General features: G+C 31.9%; 1 protein-coding gene across 1 annotated transcript in view; it reads left to right on the forward strand.

The window, feature by feature from the left end:
- Positions 1-17,692, forward strand: part of LOTGIDRAFT_238576 (hypothetical protein) — a gene marked incomplete at both ends in the record, with an annotated part of 50,189 nt that overhangs the window by 28,996 nt on the left and 3,501 nt on the right. The window lies entirely within an intron of this gene.

The following is a 17,692-nucleotide window of genomic DNA, read 5'->3' on the forward strand; positions in this document are numbered from 1 at the left end:
TTGGGTTATGCCAGTCTTGAATGAATGGGGAAATATGTCAGTTGCTGATCAATTGTCATGTCCTAGCCTAAAATTAATTCAATTCCAGCTACATGTCGTGTGCTCACACATCATCTACACAAGTAACTTAATATTTGAAACAGACGCTTTTTCATGATTTTAGAGACCAAATTTTTTGATCATATGTAAATATATTTAAAATATAACATTTTGTATAAAAAAAAAATAAACCATACTGAAGAAATATTGCGATATATACCCTTATCATGATATATCAATGCTTAATGATACCTAACATGGTGATATATACTCCATCGTGATATATTAATGCTTAACATCGTGATATCTACCCATATCATGATATATTAATACTTAATATTGTGATATAAACTCATATGGTGATATATCAATACTTAATATTGCGATATATACCCTATCATGATATATTAATACTTAATATTGCCATATATACCCTATCATGATATATTAATACTTAATATCTTGATATATACCCTATCATGATATATTAATGGTTAATATTGAGATATATACCCTATCATGATATATTAAAACTTAATATCTTGATATGTACTCTATCGTGATATATTAATGCTTACTATCATGATATATACCCATATCATGATATATTAATGCTTAATATCATATCATCCACTTGAACCAATGTTGCCAGCCCTAGCTCACTGATTCTTAAATTCTGTGTTACAGTTGCGATAAACAGTATTTGCTCGCTAACCTGAAGGTCCAAGGTTCAATCCTGGCATAGGTCTTTTTTCGATACTTTCGGATTTTTCAACCCAGTTTCCCTCTGTCAGTGATGCAGGTGTAAGAGGAGTTGACATGGCAAAATTTCCCTCTTTGAACCCTGCATGACGTTGCCTGTCTTAACTAGCCCACATGGTGCAGAAAAGTAAGACATAAATTTCCATTTATTTGATTTTATTTTTTTTGCAATGAAATCAACACTCCAAAGAGTTGAACAACAGCCCTCCACATTTTAAAAGATTTAATTTTTACTAAATCTTTACTGAATTAAAAATATTTTCCATATTTGTGGAATGTTCGGAAGTCATTGACATTATTTGGATCTGTGCCAGATTATAAGCTTCTCATAATAACAGTGAAATATTTTTTTTTGATATTGTAGCTTTTCCTTTTAAATAACTTGATAATTCCTTGAATGAGTCATACATTTTCGATATCACATAATTCTGAACATATTACATAACTTTTTACAGAAATATTTACAACTTTACTTTTAGTTTCATACAAGTCTTAAAGAAAGCACTAAATTAAATAGTAATTGAGGTATTGAAAATAAATAACTATATGTTATATTGAAAGTAAAGTATTGGTGGAAGTATAAGAAGTATGGAAGTATCAAAATGTATTGAAGCATCAAAATGTATCATGAAAGTATTAAAAATAAATAACTATATATTATATTGAAAAGTAAAGTATTGATTGAAGTATAACAGAAAGTAGGAGAATTTATTGATGTAAAATATGATTAGTTTAGAGTTAGTGGGATTGGAGAAGGAGGCTTTAAAGACGTCAAGGTGGCGATTTTACAGAAGTGACACAACGTTACCATTGTTTTGTTATGAGCCTCGTTCTGGATTCAACATGGCTGATGCATAAATAAGGTCTATTGCTCTGTAGAAAGTCAATTATTATGCAATGGAATGATCTACACATTGGCATGACAAGGATACGATAAAAGAAACATGTGTATGCAGGAAATTTTGATAGGACAGTAGCATATTTGTTATCAATTACCAGCTGTCTGTCAATGAATCTGAATTTTTTCGTTTCCATCTCAACAGACACGTTATAGTAGGCAGAAATTTGGGTTGACATTCCTGTCAAAATTCATTATTTTCTTTTAGAACCTTAAACCTTTTATCTTTCAAAGATTATTAGTATGCAAAAAAATGGGTTGACATTTCTTCCAAAACTTTTCCTTTTTTCCAAACATTGAGAATTATCCGTCAAAGACATGATAAACAAGCTGAATAATAGGGTTGACGGCAAGATAACTGATAAGTTTGAAGATATCACAATATGTCAGTCCATATAAGGACAATGGATTGGAATTGTCATTATTAATGGTAGTCACATAGCGGAAAGTAAATTTGCTTTCTTCTGTCACAAGAGTGAGCCAGGAGTCTTAGAAAAATACGAAAAAAAATAATACTTTTATGCTCTTGATATAACTTCTTTTAAAAATCCTAATATGGTCACAATCATAGTTGTCATAGAAACACGATTTAATGGATAGGTGGACAATCTCGATTTTTGATAGACAGGTCTATGTTTCCATGGCAACTGTCACAACAGGAGAGGAGAGTTTTTCGTTTGAAAGAATTTAGTCATGTGTCGTTGAAGTTGTCTTCTGCTGTCTTTGAGTGAATCAATAGAAGGGAAGACTTGACTATTAGAGAGAACTTGCTTTGCTATCATTAGTCTTAACAATGTTGAACTTGTTTTGTAGTTCAGTACAAAGTGTAACTTGTTTGAAACACTTGTTGCTTCTGTTTTTTAAGTATTTTTAAGTCAAAATATACATTGTATTTATTTCAACATTTGAAATATGATTCCTGTTGAAGCAAGGGATTCATAAATTAAAGCAAAGTTAGTTATAGATAAGGGGTCCTTCCAGCTTGCTAAAAAATTCTGTTACCATGCAACTTAAGAAATACAGACCAAAAAGTTGGCAAAACATTTTCACAATTTGCTTAGGAAAGCAATGATCTTTAAGAGCTGTCTATCAAATTCTTATGTGATATCCAAGGCTCATGGCCTTGAAAAGTTCAGGCCATAGGGCAACAAACACAAAATTTCAGGAGTTGCAAGTATGTATTCACCATGAGTTTAGCAAGATGCGCCTAGCATCTGAAAAAATGCAGACCAAAACCAGCAACCTAGCCAATTTCCAGAGTTGCCAGAATGTATCCACCGTCTGCTAAGTGAGGCAATAATTCTTCTGATCTATCTGTCAGATTGTTAAGTGATTCAAGTCAATTATTGGAAGCAGTGTTGATAAAATTAGCTCATGGTTCACTAAACCTGCTTGTCATATGTCACTTGTTTTAAAGGTACTGTGGATACCTTCGGATTTTTCAACCTGGTTTTATCCCTGTCAAAGATACATGTAAGAGGGATGTTCGGATGGGACAATAAACAGAATGTGCATGTTTAAGATCCCTCGACAGTTGGAAATTGAAAAAAACTTCATAACAATTGTTGCTAAATTTAGAAAATATCTTTGATTATAAGAAGATTATCTAGGAATTCAGATTTTTTTTGCAATTGTCACTTTCAAATACAAATACAGTCTAACTTGAATTAAGCAGCCAGTCAAGGGAATGCTCAAAAGTGGCTGCTTACAAAGTGGTGGTGCTTAATAGAGGTATGGTTTACCCAGCTAAGAATGACAAGTTGATATTTTGAGATAACATTTAATAATAACAATAACAATACATGTATAACAATAGAAATGGAATTAACGATGTTCAACATCTAAATAATCTTTTAGACATGTCTGTTTTACACTTTTGATATTCTTGTTGCTAATTTTTCCCTTAATCATCAGATCGCACTGCGTATTCATATAATGTATCAAGACTCTCGTCTACATCTTCAATCGTATGAGAATAATTGTAGTGAAATCAAAAACTTCAAAAAATTATAATCCGTATGTGAGTTGTATTCGTGGATTATAGACAAAGGATATTCTGTTTGGAAGTAATTAATCTTGATTTTAATTTATGGGATTAACAAGGATTATCGACAAATGACTGTTGATTGCAGGGTGTCATGTGTTTAATGTAAAGAAAATGGTGGCCGCTGGCCGCGTCAAGAGGGTGGTGTTGAATAGAGGTAAATTTGGTTAATTTTGGTGACCGTTCATTTAAGGGTGGTGCTGAATACAGGTGACTGTTAGACTGTACTTTCATGGAATAAGTCATGATTACTGTTTTCATGGAATAAGTCATGATTTTTGTTTTCATGGAATAAGTCATGACTTTTTTAAGTCTTGTATTATCGGTACTTCAGGTAACTGAAGGCAAAAGGTTTTTTTAGGAAACTGCCTGAAGTTAAGTGTAACCTATACTTTGTAACTTTAAGCAATTTGACAACCTTACTGGCAACTATGTTGATGCTGTCATGAATCAAAACACCTGATGGTACTTCACTTTTGAGGAGTCCAGTACAATACAACTTTTAATCCTGATTTTGCCATACTTTTGGTCGAGATTTTGATTAACGGAATTGTCTTGCTTGAACGGATATTTATTACAATCAAAAATCCTGATGCTGTCATGAATCAAAACACCTGATGGTACTTCACTTTGGAGAAGTCCACTACAATACAGGTTTACTTATTTTGCCATTCTTTGTTCGAGATTTTGAGTAACGGAATTTTCTTGCTTGTTTGTATTTTTATTCCAATCAAAAATCCTGATGGTGTCATGAGTCAAAACCCAGATTCCTTATTTCTTGATTAGTGGAAGATTGGGTTAATTATTTTGTTTACTCAAAGCAAATCCTGGTGAGAATGACCCATTCTTTTATGATGTCATATCATCTCTAGTTTATTTGATCATGACTTTCTGAGCCCTATTAATTCTTATTTCATCATTTCACGGCTTTTTTTGTTCAGCCATGTTAATTAGGGGCGAACAATGAAGGATAATTTAGCTTTTAATTAGCATAATATTAGTCTGTCCATTAGGCCACGATAATTCTCATATTAGAATACACACAGTTGCAAATTATTCCTAGTTGTCACGGTAACTTAATTATCACCGAACAAGGTGAAAATTGGTGTGGCTTTGCTTTGGTTGAAAATTTGACATGGAATGTAGTGAAGTGTGGCTTCCTTCGGGGATTAATTTGTATTCAGCAGTCAAATCACGATTTGGTTTTATCCGTGCATTCAATCCCCGATTAATAGAGGTGAACACGAGAATAAAGAATAGAGTCGAAGTATCAATTAATGATCGTGTTCACATGATAGACAAACAAGTTGATTCCTGCTGAAATTTTGTCACATAAAGTTACATTTTCAAGCAAACTTGCAATTTTTTTTTAAATTATTTTTTTTTTAAGGGTGCTATTTTAAAGATGGCTTTCCTTATTTTTTAGTGTCAAATTAAGCAAACAATTTGATTAATTAGTGTTTCTAATGAATTATCATGTATTCTCAATCATATCATAATGTTCTTATTGCGTATTGTTAAGAGTTTTAACCAATCATAAATATCCATGTATGATAGTCTAGATAAACAAAAAAAGATTTTTTGACCTTTCTTGATCGGTCATTCGTTGGAATTCTGCTGGTAATTTTCTTCTAATTCAGCTAATTATGAATTAATCATGGACATGTGAGACAAACTGGTATTTTTCCAAGTCACTAGAACACCTCTACTTTCTATTCATATAAGTATTAGCATTTTTATAAATGAAAATAAGGGAACCCATCTTTAACTGAATAGTAAGGATAGGAAGATGGGGGTAATAGTAAGGATTTATAGGAAGATAAGGGTAATAGTAAGGATTTATAGGGGAAAAGGGGTAATAGTAAGGATTTATAGGAAGATAAGGGGTAATAGTAAGGATTTATAGGGGAAAAGGGGTAATAGTAAGGATTTATAGGAAGATAAGGGGTAATAGTAAGGATTTATAGGGGAAAAGGGGTAATAGTAAGGATTTATAAGGAGATGGGGGTAATAGTAAGGATTTATAAGGAGATGGGGGTAATAGTAAGGATTTATAGGAAGATAAGGGTAATAGTAAGGATTTATAGGGGAAAAGGGGTAATAGTAAGGATTTATAGGAAGATAAGGGGTAATAGTAAGGATTTATAGGGGAAAAGGGGTAATAGTAAGGATTTATAGGAAGATAAGGGGTAATAGTAAGGATTTATAGGGGAAAAGGGGTAATAGTAAGGATTTATAAGGAGATGGGGGTAATAGTAAGGATTTATAAGGAGATGGGGGTAATAGTAAGGATTTATAAGGAGATGGGGGTAATAGTAAGGATTTATAAGGAGATAGGAGTAATAATAAGGATTTATAGGGGAAGGGGTAATAGTAAGGATTTATATGGGGGTGAGAGGTAAAAGTAAGGATTTATAGGGGGGTGGGAGGTAAAAGTAAGGATTTATAGGGGAATGGTAGGTAAAAGTAAGGATTTATAGGGGGATGGGAGGTAAAAGTAAGGATTTATAGGGGTATGAGGGGTAATGCAATTGATCTTGGGTTCTGAAAAGGGGTAATTAGAAGAAAGATGTTAAAAGCCCCTGCATTAGTAGCAAGCAGTCCAGTTTGTACACCTGCATGATCTGTTTGATTCAACCAGTAATCGATAAGGATCTTTGATAATTGATTCAGGTGTTAATTGAAGATGACATCATAGCTTTTGTATATTTCATTAAGTGAAGATTACTTTAGATAATGGACTAATCATAGATGATATATTAATCACAGTTTTGTTTTTTATATCGTCTGTAAATTGAATGAAATGTTGCTAATGAGGCTTGACTTAGGGCAGAGGCTTAGGGAGCAATCAAAATGAGTTCAGAGAGCAACTGTAAAACCTTGGGAAAAAAATCATTAGTGCTGGCACAATATACTGCTGAATCGATGTATCGCGATATGCATATTGTATGGCAAAGTCGTGTATTGTCACTTTCTTCTTTGCGAAAGAATTTTCAAGTCCATGTTATATATATCTTAGAAGTTTGGTTCATGTTGTTTGCTTCCTAGAGGTCTGGTTCATGTATTTTGCTTCCTAGAGGTCTAGTTCATGTTGTTTGCTTCCTAGAGGTCTGGTTCATGTTGTTTGCTTCCTAGAGGGTTAGTTCATGTTGTTTGCTTCCTAGGGTTCTGGTTCATGTTGTTTTTATCCTGGAGGTCTTGTTCAGGTTTTTATCCTAGAGGTTTGGTTCATGTTGTTTTTATCTTAGAGGTCTAGTTCATGTTGTTTTTATCTTTAGAGGTCTAGTTCATGTTGTTTTTTATCTTAAGAGGTCTAGTTCATGCTGTTGTTATCCTTGAAGTCTAGTTCATGTTGTTTTAACTAAAAGGTCTGGTTCATGTTTCTAGTTCATATTGGAGGTCCAGTATAGATCAAGTTGTTTTAATTTAGATGTCTAGTTCATGTTGTTTTTTTATCTTACAGGTGTAGTTTATGTTATTTTGTATCTAAAGGTCTAGTTCATGTTAGAGGTCTAGTATAGTTCATGTTGTTTTTATCTTAAATGTCTAGTTCATGTTGAGTTGCATACCAAATTTTAATTGGTTAATTTCCTAATTGAGATGAATTAAATATTAAAATAGATATGATTACTGTATGAAAGAGAATAAAAAAAATAATCATGAACATTTCCGAATTGTCAAAATTAACATCAAAGACATTTATTTAATTGTCTGGGCTAATTTACACGCTGGAAATCTGGAGATATTGGATTTATGTGGGCTTAGAATAAAGGCATTCTTCTTTCAAAGTTGATGACTCAAAACACAGAATGTTGTAAGAAAGAAATAACAAAAACACTTGTTAGATAAAAGAAAGGAAAATTTTGCTTCGAGGCTAAACACCAGACGACAATGGATTTACATGAAATCTAAATTTGTCGCTCATAAAGCCGGACGCTGGACAAAAGAGACTAAACACTTGATGACAGATATGAAAGAGAGGCCATTGTCAGGAAGGTTTCTAACGAGAGTTGTTAATTGAGTTTTGTATTGATCTCTACGTCTGATTATCCATACAGGTTAACACATAATAAATGCAAATAATGACAAATTAAAGGGGGTGGGGGTACTATGCATGAATATTTCATGGCTTGTCACTATAGGTACCATTAACTAGAAACAATTATGACACTTTCTCTCATTAAGTAGTTCTTGTCTTTGTTATGATTGTGCCATAGCAAACGTTATTCTGTTATCCAATGATGATGATGATGATAATGATGTTTTAGCACTAAGCTAACGATTTGAACAGTTAAGTTCGAAATTTTGAAATTGTCAGCTGGAATTGAGCTCTTGAAATTGATGACTGAAATTGAGCTCTTCAAATTAATGGCTGGAATTGAGCTCTTGAATTTGAATAGCTGAAATTGAGCTCTTGAATTTGAATAGCTAAAATTGAGCTCTTGAATTTGAATAGCTAAAATTGAGCTCTTGAATTTGAATAGCTGAAATTGAGCTCTAGAATTTGAATAGCTGAAATTGAGCTCTTGAATTTGAATAGCTGAAATTGAGCTCTCGAATTTAATAGCTGAAATTGAGCTCTATCTGCTGCTGATGCAAATATTGAAGTAATAGCAATGATTGTTTGGGACGTCTTTAATGTTTGGTATTCAAACCAAAGTTAAGAAAATTGAACCCTTAATGTTGAAGGCAGTAATATTTCAATAGATATTACCATTACTCTACAAACAATTACCATTTACCATTATAATTTTAATTCAGACAATTACTATTGACATCTCAGATTGAATGAAAATGACTTCAAATGTTAAATTTTAAGTTTGTTTTCTTTATCTTTTTTTAATAAATTAATGCATTTTGGTAAACACAACTTAGGTCATTTTTGAATCTAAATGCACATGATTGACAAATATTTCTTGATCACAAGGTCCAAGAGTAAGGAGTGCTTCCAAGACCTGCAACAAAAAATGCTTTCTGCTAGAAATTGCGACAAGACCTCAAAATTTTGAAATCAATTCTTCTGAACCATGTCTTCCTAAATGATTTAATGTCGTTTGAACAAGTTTTTTTTTGTGTGGAATTAACTTTATTTTATAGATGTTACTGATCATAACTTCTGCTTCTTGGTCAATTATCGAGGAGAGTTCTTTTTTCTCCACAGTTAAAGGGATTTTAAAGAGGTTTTCTTAATTTTATGTGTATAACGGGGACACTGATAGCATCAATTTGTAATATTCCAATTTTCATTCTATGGTCTGTGGTTACTGCAATTCCACTAAAACGAAGTGTTTTTATGACGTCACTAATTATGTAATAAAGTATATTTTGCGATCAGTGACGTCATCAAACACATAGTTTTAATGGAATTGCTGGAACCACAGATGTCTGAAGGTTCATATTTTGAAGGTGAGTTATGAATGCTATTACTGATTAGCTAATCTAAAAAAAAATCTTCTTTCTGAGACTAAGGTATGATTGGTCAACTTTAAATAAGATTTAAATTGTCTAACTTTAAAAACATTGTAAAGCTATTAGGGATATATTTATATTGACTTCAAATACTTTGTGTAAGTTAATTACATGAACAAGCCTAACATTCTTTGATGTGTCCTTGATAATGGAACCATTCTGAAATATTTGTCTCTGTTCCAGCCTCTAATAGCTATATTGAAAGTTGTCAGCTGGTGTAGAGACAGAAAAACTAGGCCCTGTTTTTTCTTCACCTCCGTTGGTGGAGGGGTTTTAAACTTATTTATTTAAATCAGATCCGCCAAACCTAGATATATTCGGAAAAATTTCATATTTTTGTTTTTTTTTATTAAACTGATCCTCTCTGCGGCCAATTCCAACTGCGTGCACTGCTAAAAGTTCAAAGGTCACAGAGTCACATGATACTAACAAAAGGAAAGTTACAGTGATGCCCACAATAATTTACAGTCATTGAAAAAGTAAGTTAATATTATGTTAGAAAAACGCATCTTCGGAGGTGGGGAAGATCCCCTAAAACATTGCCTAGTTTTTCTGACTCTACTCCAGCTGATAACTGTCAAAATATCTGTCAAAGGCAGATTTTTTTGACTATAATTGAACATGTTTTAAAGCATGGAAATGGACATTGAAATATGAATTGGAATATCCTTATACTTCTTAATATTTTCAACCACTTAAACCTTAAAATGAATGTCAGTATGCATTAAAGGGACAGATGCGGCATTCATTTGACCAATCATACCTTAGAAATTTTTTAGCTAAGCTAATCAGTAATAGTGTTTACAGCTCACTGTTGAAATTTGAGCCTTCAAATCCATGTGTGTCTAGAATTATCTGCGTTGTCTCGTCTATAGAAATAGAAGGTTTAATTCATAGTTTGAGATAATTTTTAAGGAATTATGCGTTTTTTGTACATTTCTAGTACTTCAAAAGACTATTTATATATATTCAAGACCTAAATAAATATCTGAGAGTTGCACACTTGTCCCTTTAATATATAATGGATATCTTAATTTGTTACTTCAACAAAAAATTTAAAATTCTGGTTTATCATCAAGAGAGGAAACATATTTAAAAAACAAGGAATTGACACTATATGAAATGCACATTACCAATCATGTGGGGAATACATCTTGAAAAATCAAAAGGATTAATGCTTAAAGATGGGTTCCCTTATGCTAATACTTATATGAATAGACAGTAGAGGTGTTTTTAATACTTCGAAAAATACCAGTTTGTCTCACATTTCAATAGTTAATTCATAATTAGCTAAATCAGTAGAGAGTTACCAGCAGAAATACAATGAGTGACCGACCAAGAAAGGTCAAAAGGTCTTTTTTGTTTGTCCAGACTGTATGGACATTTATGATTGGTTAAAACTCTTAATTACATGAAAGTTCATTAGAAACACCAATTAATCACATGGTTTGGTTAATTCGACACTAAAATATTAGGAAACCCATCTTTAAAGAGTCTGTTTTTGTTAAAATTTTAAGTCATTAGGGTAAACCAACTTGAAGTTATAATGATTGATGCCATGCCATGTAGACATATTATTTGTGGTCTACATCAATTGTGAAGGACTCAAATTTGTCTTGACCTATTGGATGAGAAAATAAACCGAGGCCCCATGTGCTACAGGCTGTACACATTAAAGTTCCCTCGACAGTTGGAAATAAAAAAAGAGCAGGCTAATGCTGCTGTTTTGGCAAAATTTCCCTCATTGCACCCTGCAATACCTTGGTTGTATTCATTAGCTCACATAGTGCAGAAAAGTAGGACGTAATGCTCCATTCATTCATTTGTCTTGACCTACGAATGAAATTGATTAGATTTGAAAGTCATTATATTTGTAAAAATTAAGAAGATAATTTGATGTCAGGTTTAATCAAGATGATGTCCACGTCACTGGACGGATCACGTTGATCTCAGGATTAAACAGAATCATTTGGAAATGCAGTAATAATGGAGTGGAAGACATATTGTCATAGCATCTTATTGTCTCTTAGTTCATAATTATACCTCGTCACCCGAAGGGAAGGAAAGACACAGAAAAAGAAAATGTCACATTATAACGAGACCGTGATCAAAAGAGAAAGCTGTATTGATTGGCGTGCGAGCTCTCTACAGGAGAAGGTAGAGATAGTTCCTAGCATACGGCTGACTATAAACTTCTACAGCCTCTTTCTCAAATCAATACTCCAGGATTACTAAAGCTTGCTGTCAGGTATTAATTTGGTTACCATGGCAACTACCAAATCATCTTTGGAGTGAGAGCAGGGATTAATCAATGCCGAGGTATGAAAGGACTCAGACCGATGTTCAACAGTGGTGAGGACAACGACACTGATGGCAAGCAGAAGACAGCTGTGACTTTTCTCCTAGATTTGGTGACAGGCAGTGGACTCGCACACAGTAACTCGACTTTGGTAGCAGAAGTGAAAATTTTGCTTAGCTGGCAAGTTTAGGGTTTCTTTGAGAAAATTTGCTGAAACTTTTAAAACTTTTTTTGACGGAAACATGTGTTTCTTAACTTCATGTTTGATGAATTTATTCCGATGTCGACATGGCTCAATTTACAAGATTTTCATCTTGGAAAAGTTACGGATGTCAACAGAAATTTTCATTCATCAATTTTGTTGGGAAGGGTGATGCAGTAGTGATGATTGATAAGGGATGAAATGGGAGAAGTTCCGTGATGAACAATGACAGATTGAAAGGCAAAGTTGAGTGATTTTTCACTCATATCATGAAATAATTGAATGGCTCGTAACAGGAAGTGTCAAGAACAGCAGATGTTTTCTGGGTATGTATTGATACTATGTAATCAGTCATTTACGGAAGAAATTTGAAGAATTACTGTTTTTTAAGTTCTCATTCAGGTTTTCTGAATTTCTTATGTCTAATCTTGAATTGGTGAAATTAATTTTTTATTTAACCAATGTAGTAGAAATTTCCATTTCTTACCAGAAAGTCATTTTTTTTTAAAATGCGTAAAAAATAAAAAAAAAAATAATATGCTAATAAATAAAGAAATTTGTGAGTGTTTTATTTTGCTCTTAAACGTATTTAAAATTAAAATCGTTGTTTTGTAGCGAGTAGACAGAGGTTGTTAGAATGATCTATTTTTAGCAATGATGTCATAGGCAGAATTGTCTATATTGTACATATATCTATAATATCATTAGGGACGCAGGCTGAAATACTAGGCCAGTTGTCTGAAGATCATACAGCGTGAAACTCGGAGTAACAACATTTTTTTTTAAGGTTCTGTTTTAATATTTCTATATATAATTATTATTTAGATACGCCTACAAAATGTCTCTTAAAATTGTCACCACTCAAATGTATGTTAAAAAGGCTTTGCCATAGATGCATACTTTAGGAATTTTAGGTTGTAATGTTATGAAAGCACAGGCACTGGCTTAACCTCTATTGAGAGAGTATTGTTTGTGCAGTTAGTTTTTATAATATATAAAATGAATATGTGAAATGAAAATACATTATTTTGAGATTTTGAAATATATAAGATTTTATTTGAGTATAAAATGGATGACAATTTTTGAATTTTGAATCAATATTTTGTCAGACTTTTATGTTCATATTGGCTGCCATTTTAAGTTTAAAGGGGGTTATTCCAAATCATCATTATCAAAAATTGTAAATTATACCTAAAAATATTTCTAAAATAGTTGCATCACTGAATTTGTTAATTGAAGGGTTAATTAAAATCGTAGAGTTCTAATTTTTAATTAAGCAGTTTAACTTAGTATTTGGTGAAACATTTTCATTAACAAAACTATCGTAAATTATACCTGAAAATATTTTGGAAGTTTATTTGATTAAACTGAATTTGTTTTAAAAGGGTTAATTAAAATCGTAGAGTTCTAATTATTAATTAAGCAGTTTAACTTAGTTTTTGGTAAAACATTTTCATTATCAATAACGTGGTAAATTATACCTGAAAATATTTCTAAATTATGCTATTTATATCTATACATCTACTTGATCAAAGTGAATTTTTTTTAAAAGGGTTAATTAAAAACAGAGAGTACTAATTGTGCAGTTTGACTTAGTTTTGGTGTTTGGCTTTATAAGGAGACATATTTCTCTGCAATTAGGCATTTATTTGAATCTGTATAGTAGTTTCCAAAATCATAACTAACTGTAAAAGTTTTGACGTTAAAACGGCTGGATTTTTTTAGTTAAAACTTTTAGATACGTTAAAGGGCACATTCTTCTAGATTTTGGTGTATAGTTTTCACAAATTTGAGCAAACAATTTTTTCGACCTACAAAAAAATGCAGATTAGACAATTTTTTTTTATAGATATCTCCCTCCTGTGAGGTGAGTTCACTTATTTTACTAATAAGTCTTACCTAAGAAAGTACCCTCCATTGGGTTGGTTAAAGCTGACTTATGGTCTGTATGGTGTCTTTTAGCGCCATTTTCTTCCAAAGATAAGAAAGAAGCAGTTGAAAGCAGACACTGAATTGTTTTTAGAAAGCACTGGTCAGAGCCATTGATAGGGATGCACACCTGATTTGTCTAGCAGACGACAATTTTACTGTGGTTGGCATTTTCTTTGTGTAGATGCGTTTAGCAGTACTGGATATTTTGATCTTTTGATCTATCATAGACCTTGACATCTTTGAAGCCTCCTTCTCCAGTTGTAGAAATTAAAGGTTGATCAAGCTATTTAATGATACTTTCAGATGAATTTTACCTTCACACATTTTTGAGAAAGGTCAGTTTAAAGTCAATTTAGAGGCTGTTGATCGATTGTTTAGTGACGTTTTATAGGTTATTCATTCAAACGACGTTGCTATCTTATCAATGGATGATGTTATTTGTGTAACGAACCTCACTTTCAGTGTCTATGAACATTTTAAAAACAACAGTAAAATCTTTTAAATATGCTGTAATTACACATAGATAAAAACTGTGTCTGGATTGTAGAATCTGGAAGATTGAGACTAACCTTAGACAAACATTTAATTTAAATCATTTTCAAAATTCTGCAAATTCATAGAATAAAAACTAGAAAATACAGACTACCTCAGACAAACATTTAGAAATCAACATTAAAATCATTTCAATATGCCGCAAATTAATATATGATAAAAACTGTGCAAAATTGTCAAATTTGGAAGATAGAGACTAACTATAGACGAACATTTAGAAATCAACATTAAAATCATTTCTAAATTCATAAAATAAAAACTGGAAAATACAAACAACCTTTAGACAAACAACATTAAAATCATTATGCTTCAAATTATAATAAAAACTGGAAGAGAGAGACTTACAATAGACGAACTTTTAGAAAACAACATTTGTATCATTTCAATATGTTGCAAATTTATGTTATAAAGACTGGAAAATAGAAACTACCTTTAGAAAACAACATTAAAATCAATTCAAAATTCTTCTGCAAATTCACATATGATAAGAACTGTGCCTGAATTGTCAAATCTGGAAAAATGATATTTCTCCGATATTATCGTCAATTTACACCCTGACATCTTGGGACTGCATTAACTGATTTGTAGTTCTAGCGTGAAATGCACATGTCCTCAAGGGAATTAAATAACAACACAATTTAATCATAGCAACTTGTGACTGGACAATAATTCTCTTCAACAGATTGAAAATTTAATTTTTCCTTCAATTTTCCTCACATTTTGTATTCAATTGCTGTTTAAACTTCATATTCATATTTTTTATTGTTGAAAAGTTTGATATTTTCTGAGATTTTAATCTAATTTGTTTCCGTGAGTTTTCATAAAGATAGATATTAAAATTTTATTTCATCATTTGAAACTCCAAATTGATTGTTTTTTTCTTCTTTTTTTTTTCAAATAAGCTTTAAGCCTTGTAAATTAATTAAATTGATCATAGGCCTACATGACACAGTTAAAATTAACAATCTATAATTATGGATAATTCTAGAAATAGTGCCTGATATTTCAAATTTAGGGGCCCACAAAAAATTTGATATTATCATTCTTTAGTAGGCCCCATTGATTGAATCAAAAATAATGTCAAGGTGAAATAATGTTTGAAAACAAGAAAGCAAGCATGATCCCAGCCCTCTAAATTAAATGGTACCAGTAGGCCAACATGTAATTGTAATACCATATTAAAAATCAGTATGCTCTGAAAGCAATATTTAGTAAATAATATGTACTGGCAATGTTACTTTTTCCAAAGGTGTAATTCATGACATCTTAAATATCTCCTGTGCGATCATTAAATAATTTTCCTGCAACACTCTCATGAAGTATTGAATTGAATTTTCCGCTTCCATTTTGACGTTCAAAATGGAAAGACTTGTAATAAGTAAGCCCGTTATGCAGGCAATCAAATGAATGTTTACAGGCTACAGTAAAATTACAAAACGATTTTATGAAACGAAGTTTGAGTTTACATAAGAATTAGACATCTACCGATAATGAAAAATAATTCTGAAACGACGTCTATGTTATATAGGCCTATTATAGACCTCACAGATTGGCACTGACGGTATAAAATACTGAGAAGGCTTCAAGATTTCGTTTTTTAGTAAAAGTAGGGCTACCGTAAAATTTATTATAAAAGCGAAAGTAGAATCTACCGGATGTTGTTATAAAAAGTGTGTTATGTGGGCTTAAAATACACATTATCGGGTGAAAATAGATCAAATTAACATCTTAATTGGGGGATTAATTAATCAGGCAATGATAATATTATTACGTGATGAGATTAACGCATGTTACTGACAATTAAGATACAAGTGATGATAGATATTTTGTTGATTTATGGTAGAGAATTTGAACATTGAAAACGGTAGGTCCGGTGAAAATTGGATCAGGAAAAAAAACAAAAATCGGTAGAATCGGGTATCCTGCCGGTAGAGCGGTAGACAACATGCAAAAGCGGTAGAAACCCGACAACATCGGTAGATTACACATGTATGCATATATAGTCTTTTATATATTTTCTTATTTAAAGGGAACATTCCTGTTGTTAGTGACTTTTGTTCTATTAAAGGGATTGTAAAGAGTTTTTCTAAATTTTTTATGTGCATCGGGGACACTGATAGCATCAATTTGCTCCATTCCAATTTTCATTCTGACGTCTGTGGTTCCTGCAATTCCCCTAAAACTAAGTAACATCGAAAAAATAAGTTTTTGATTACGTCACTTATAGTGAAATTTGCTTGCATGGCATAAGTCCTTTTCACAATTAGTGATTGCATCAAACACTTAGTTTTAATGGAATTGCAGGAACCACAGATGTCTGCAATTCCACAAAAACAAAGTGTTTGATGATGCACTAATCAGAAAATGAAAAAGGCTCTTATTGATGTTTTAGTGGAATTGCAGGAACCACAGATATTTGAATGAAAATTAGAATGGTGCAAATTGATGTAAACAGTTTCCCCAATAACAAATTTAGAAAACCTGTTTAGATATTTTATGCATGGCAACAGTGAAAACAATACAACCTTTCATGAAGAGTTTGAATTAAAAAAAAAACTTATAACAATATTTTTTGTCTTGTGATGTCAATAAATCAATATTCAATAATTTTATTACATATGCATTAAATATTTCTATGATATCATATTATAGAGAACTTAAAGAGATTGTAAAGAGGTTTTCAATTTTTTTTTATGAGTATCTGGGACACTTATAGCATAATTCGCACCATTTTAATTTTCAGTAAGATGGCTGTGATTCCTGCAATTCCACTGAAACAGAGTGTATGATGATGTCACTAATCGCGAAGGCCGTATGTGATAAAGCATATTTTACGATTAGTGACATCATCAAACACTTAGTTTTAGTGGAATTGCAGGAACCACAGACATCTGATTGAATATTGGAATGGTGTTATTTAATGCTATTACATAAATTTTTAGAAAACCTCTTTACAATCCCTGTAATTTAATTTTAAGATATTTCTCTGTAATACAGATAGATGTATGCGTAACTATATCACACTCACCTAAATGCTTTACTAATACGTAACTTAACTTGTTTGATTAAAACTAGAAGCATGAAAATTTCCCAGAAACTTAATGCACAAACAGTACTTTAATCTCCATTTCTTGTTCACAGGTCTTAAAGCAACTTAATATCTAAATAGTAGTTGTAATTCGGTTGTAATCGGTAAACTAATCACGATAAAACACCTATTGGCGTATTGATTTGTTAGCTTGAATTAACACGGGAACTTGTTTTCTTAATGCCTTGTTCAATACTTTATTGGAAACGCTATTTCTTGTTACCATTGACACGAACAATTGTAGGATGTTGTTAGTGGTATCTTAAACAGCTCTTCAAATGATAAGAGAAGATTTGGTGGGGATCAGGGGTGAACACTGACGTTATTAAAAGGGCAAGGAATGGAGGACGAATATTCAACAGAATGAAATTTAAAGGAATCTTTTCAAACTTTCTAAGAGAATGTCG

Source organism: Lottia gigantea (genome assembly GCF_000327385.1).
Source record: "Lottia gigantea unplaced genomic scaffold LOTGIsca_152, whole genome shotgun sequence".
Lineage (NCBI taxonomy): Eukaryota > Metazoa > Mollusca > Gastropoda > Lottiidae > Lottia > Lottia gigantea.